Source organism: Nilaparvata lugens, chromosome 10 (assembly GCF_014356525.2).
Source record: "Nilaparvata lugens isolate BPH chromosome 10, ASM1435652v1, whole genome shotgun sequence".
Taxonomy (NCBI): domain Eukaryota; kingdom Metazoa; phylum Arthropoda; class Insecta; order Hemiptera; family Delphacidae; genus Nilaparvata; species Nilaparvata lugens.
This window is the reverse complement of record NC_052513.1, coordinates 36,814,389-36,819,205: the sequence shown is the minus strand read 5'-3', so window position 1 is coordinate 36,819,205 and position 4,817 is coordinate 36,814,389.

Below are 4,817 nucleotides of genomic sequence, written 5' to 3'. Positions count from 1 at the left end.
AATACTCTATTACAAAAACAAGAATAAAATATTATTGGAGAGCGTCAACATAGAGTTGTCTGGTAGACAAGAGTATAAACTATTTTTCACAATAAAAAATTATGAAAGTGTATATTAGGATACATAATATTTCCAGTTTTCAATTAGAGTATAAAGCCGTTTCTTATAATGATTGATCGTATATTCCTGTGAAAAAATTCATTATTCCTATCAAAACAATAAATGCATTTCATTTATGACATTCATATTTATATTTTTAATGTAATCTAAATAAATCATAATAAATAATTGATTATCTTTGGTATTATCTAAAGTAACATTTACACTATACTCAATATATTTGGAAATCCAAATCTGTAAAATACAGGAAGCTTAGTTTTGTGAACTTTGAACTCTACAAAAGATATTTCAGCTAATAGACAAATAATAATCTAGAAGGACATTTTATCATCAGATCTTGGTCACACATTTTCAATATTTTATCAGTAATATCAAATTATTTACAAAGGAAAAACTACAAGATTTACAACACTAGAGAGAGTTTCACTTTAAACTGTCAGCCTTCCCATTAAAATAATACTGAAAGTTTTAAGTGAATCTCAACAATATCATTCTATTTACAGGTAGAATTTTCTCTGATAATATTTAATTGACACAATAACATTGCATTAATGTATCACAGTCTTGACATTACTAGATTGGAAATGCTCAAATAAATGACAAAGTTAATAAAAAAGAGAGAGATTTCAAGTGTTGTTAATAGCTATGGAAGCCTGTAATGAATTTAAATAAGTAAAATACTGTACTGAGTTCTGTGCGTTTGTGATTGTGATGTAAAATGCCAGACTTGGCGGGGAATCGAACCGGAAGTCACAACATGTACAAACCATGCATTTGATATACAAAAATTAATGTAGAAATCATAAAAATACACATTACAATACATGCTAGATGGTAAAATTGCATTATATTAATAAACTAAGTATAGAAAACACAGATAATAGATAGATATAAAAAGTTTAACTTTCAAGATCCTCAATATTTTCCACTTATATAAACTTCAAATAATACAATGTTGATAGTAGAATAGGATTTTATTCTAGTCATGCGAAACTTGAAATTAAATTAAACCTCAAATTTAATTGAGTAGACGATATCAATTACATTGAATACACAACATTACACTTCTGGAAAGAACAATTATTTTAAATTATTAAGAATTTATTAGTTTGGGACACACAATAAGCTTTGGTTGACGTGTGAGGTTCTTTGAACCTTTGGACCTTTGAATCCGTCCCTTCAAAAACATAAAAATAAATTATTACGAAGCTCCATTGAATTTAATAAGGATTTTTTGGCGATTAAACTCATAATACTTTGAACATCTTTAATTGATTACTGTGCATCTTAACTATTTGAACACATACGTACTTCTTTTTTAAATTTAATTCATTCATTTGTAATAATAAAAATATTCTAGAAAACGTCCTATAAAAATTTAAATGTATTTCTATAATCTTAAAAAATTACATATTTTGGAAGAGTTGAATTTCATGAAAACAATTCTTTACACATTATTAGTGCTCATAAATAGTACATAAATTTCAACACATCTCAACTATGTTTACGTCTGAATTATCAATTATCAACTAATAATACAATGGAGTGAACTAAAAATATGAGCACTAATACATCGAATTTTCATCTGAATTAATCAACACAAAAGTTTCATTTCAATGAAAATTTTGCTGTAAAACGGAAAACTAACACACAAATAATGAATGATATTAATGACAAATAATGAATAATTCTGACGATAAACAAAATATAATTAGAAAACATTTTCTCTAACAACAAATTATAAGCACAGTCTACTTCTAATACACCAAAAAACACTTGATAATCTTAACACAGAATACTGAATTATCAATGATTAGATTAGAATAAGATTTGAACGCTATTAAAACTGATGTGGTTGAAAAGTAGATATTTTCGTGAAGTTTAGAGGTTAGCTTTTAGTACCATTTCTCTCCACCAGGTGGGACGATCTGTTGAGCCAGGCTTTGTCATTGATTCAATCAATCGTTCATACATCTGCAACGAATGAAACACAGGAAATAAAATAAAAACACAGGACAGGTACAAAGTGGCTGGACATAAGAAATAAGAATAAAAATTAGAAAACTATATATTATTATATTATATACTATTACTTACAATCTATTATTAAATTTTAGATGGATTATTGTTGTATTTGTCAAGCTAGACTCTATTTGGTTTCTGTATATGTATTTATGAGTGAATAAATTTGAATTTAAATTTGAATTTGAATTTGAATTTGAAAAAAAAACTTTCAAGATATAACATTCTGATAAAATATCATCTGTTGGTTCTTGTAAATAATAATCAATTATGATATCACAAACATATTACATTCATTCACCAAGAAAATATAACTTTTCACGACTTTACAATTTTTGTAATCTAGATAAATTTAATAATTGGGACTGCCCTCTGTTCCCATGTGAGGGAGGATTGCAGGAGGTGCACGCGGCAAGTGATGTGGGGCTTAAATGGATCGAAGGAGTATTGCAGAAAATTGACATTTGAGGCAGACCCATAGAGGCCATTCCAAAATATGCAGTAATACTGCATTATAACATATTGTCCTCCAATGTACATTTTTAACGTATTTTTTGTGTTATTTTCTTTAAATTATGACAAGTCACTTCTGACGCTTCCACATGCTGGCCCATAAATAAATAATAAATAATTTATTTTGTCAAAGAACAATAAATTACATTAATAATTTGGGTGGAGACCCACTCAATACAAATTTATACCATCTAGGTAACTCATACATAACAAATATAATCTTTTACACATACTATTATAATATACAGTATTTTATAAGACAAACATTAATTGAAGGAGTTTTCATAAAATTCAGACAAACTATGAAATGGGTTGTCACTTGGGAATTTGTTTACTGCCTTTCTGAAACTAGGATAAGGTAGATCTCTGACATATGATGGCAAATGATTGAAAAGACTTATTCCCACATTAAAATGGCTTTTCAAAGTCCTTGATAGCCTTACTTGAGGAATATGTACATTTCTATAGCTCCTCGTATTATGATTGTGCACATTGATATTACAATAAAGGTTTCTTTCCTTCAATTTTATATACAAAAGCAACGTATATATATATACGTTTAGTATATATGGTTTAGTATAGATGGTTACGTTTGTATATATATATACAAACAAAATGACAGTCATGACTCTAGTTTTGCAAATAGCGGTTAGCAGTGAGCTCTCACATTTCAGTTAGTTACTATTCTTATAGCTTTTTTTGCAGAACCAAAACTTCAGACACCCGTGAACAATTTCCCCACAGAATAACACTGTAACTCAAGTGGGAATGAAACAAAGCATAGTACACATTTGAAACATAGTTGAATGGAACATGATAATTGGAGTCTTCAACAAATATATAGACTTTGATAACTTGCTGCACAGTAAATCAATATGATCACTCCAAGTCAGATGGTAATCTATTTGTACTCCTAATAATTTGGTTTTTTTTTTTACAAAATTGTTTGACAATTCATGTTTATTATTCAATGTGAATATTGCATTTTGCGTCTTGGATTCATTGAGGAGGAAACCATTTGCTTTGAACCATGAATTAGCCTTGTCTATTGTTTGATTAGCACCTCTGTTGAGATTTTGAAAATCTCTGTCAATAGTAAGGAAAGAAGTGTCATCAGCATACATTATGGTTTCAGAAGATGTTAAACACTTGGGTAGATCATTTATCATTACAAGGAACAACAGTAGTCCCAGAACAGAACCTTGTGGTACTCCAAATTTAAGATAAGAAATGGCAGATATTTTTCCATTGACATCAACTATTTGTGATCTATTCTCATAACTTTCTTTATAGCCTACAAACGGTTTAGCAACGGTGCTGAGTTGGTAGAAGATGGAGCTATCTGCTTTGACTAATGACAGACAAGGATAGCAACACCAATTTTAATCAGGTGTTGACTTTGAAAGTGAAACTCATAATAGAGTTGCCTATTCTATGCATAAATGGGAGAAGACTTGTTCACCTTTTTCAACTCGTATGTAGCAGTTCAGACAGTGAGGCACATTGTTGAGGAGTGACCTATAGTGACGTCCACGTTATAATGGGAGTATTTGATTAATTTTAATGTTGCTATCCTTGTCTATCATCCTACAAAGCAGATGGCGCTATCCTTACCTAGCTCCGCGACGTTGACAGTGCTGTCTGTCTGACAGTCAGTGTGACAACTGCCAAAAAATAGCATCATCTTCTTTAAATGAATGAAAAAATTACAGAAATAGCATGCAAATAGTTCTAGCTGACTGATAAATGAAAACAATTTTTTCTCTTATGCAATTTCAATATTATTTTTATATCCTGAAAAAGAACGAAGGAGTGAGTCAATTTTGTTGTCCAACGAACTTGACCTGTAAAAGGTTCGAAGAATTTGTGTTCAAAGCACTTGAAGCTGAATTTGAAGCTGATTAATCAATTCTGTCAAAAGTTATTGTCGAACATACAAACATACCGAATACGACTTTGGGCTCTAGTAAGTCAAAAGTGAGAACTTCGCTAACGCTCGTTCAATTATCTCAATTATGAAATTTTATTTTAAATCATTAAAATATATTCTCTTGTCGAATAAAATATAATTGATTATTTCTAAGTAGAAAATGCATTAAATATTACATCAGATATACAGGTATCAGCTATCCTCTAATGGAAAGCATTGGCACGGCAGAGAA